We start from the raw sequence: 1,088 nt of genomic DNA on the forward strand, positions 1-1,088 counted from the left end.
AGCATCACTTTGAGGTTATTCGAAAGTTAGGTTCACCTCTGGGTTACGGGCCCAGCACGCTTCCTCTGCGCCACTCTGCTCTACCATTGACTGAACAGGCCTTGTTTTAGGAGAGCCTTATCTGTCTTTGTCTCTGCCCTGCTCTCCTGCTCTCTTTCCCCCCAACCGGTCAAAGCAGAAGGCCGTCCCCACTGATCCTGGATCTGCTCCACGTTCCTGCCTGTTAAAAGGAAGGTTTTCATCACCACTGTTGCAGGATGTGCTGCTGGTGGAGAATTGTTGATGTAGATTCATTGAAGGAGTTTGGTGCTGGACCTGCTCTACTAGTAAAGAGTCATGAGAGAACTTTTGTTGTGACTTGACACACACACACACACACACACACACACACACACACACACACATTCATTTCTTCCTGCCATGAACACAGACTGTGTGTTTAATGTTAACAAAAATTCTACTTTGTCAGTGAAGTAATTCAGTCTCCAACTTTCAGTTTCTGTCAGGATGGCCGAGCGGTCTAAGGCGCTGCGTTCAGGTCGCAGTCTCTCCTGGAGGCGTGGGTTCAAATCCCACTTCTGACAAAGGACATTTTCTCCACATTCCTATGCATCCACAGTGGTACATTCCAAACCCAGTTGAAGCTGCTCTCCACTGATGGGAGTGAGTGGTTGAACTGGCAGCAGAGGAGGCAAAAGAGCTTCCCTGTGACGGTCCAACATCGCCTGGTTTCCTCCAACATGGAGCAGCCACCAAACTCTAACTTCAATGTTGGATCAAAGTCTGCTGAAGAAATGTGTTTGGTTCAAAAACCCATTTGTGTTCATCCTTCAATTCACATTTTGTCCATTAACTTCATCATCAGAGTCTCCATCTCATCACATGACTAAAGTCTGGGTTCTGTGTTGGTGGTAAACATCCTTCCACTCACCCAGGCTCCCCACTGGTCTGCACACAGAAATGCATATTTTACTGGTTTAACCAGTTCCTCAAGTAGTTTAGGAAAAAAGACACTTTGTTAGCTCCTGTAAAGGTCCCACTTTGAGTCGTAACACTTTTTTCCTGACTGCTTGACGTCTCAGTCAGAA

At 46.8% G+C, this 1,088-nt stretch overlaps 1 non-coding gene across 1 annotated transcript; it reads left to right on the plus strand.

Moving 5' to 3' along the window:
- Window positions 1-501: 501 nt before the first annotated feature.
- trnal-cag (transfer RNA leucine (anticodon CAG)) lies at window positions 502-584 on the plus strand. Its single transcript has one exon. It is a non-coding gene; the product is annotated as a tRNA-Leu (tRNA).
- Window positions 585-1,088: the final 504 nt, after the last annotated feature.

This window comes from Aulostomus chinensis, chromosome 1 (genome assembly GCF_037954235.1).
Source record: "Aulostomus chinensis isolate RoL2024-O1b breed Wild chromosome 1, RoL_Achi_v1.0, whole genome shotgun sequence".
Classification (NCBI taxonomy): domain Eukaryota; kingdom Metazoa; phylum Chordata; class Actinopteri; order Syngnathiformes; family Aulostomidae; genus Aulostomus; species Aulostomus chinensis.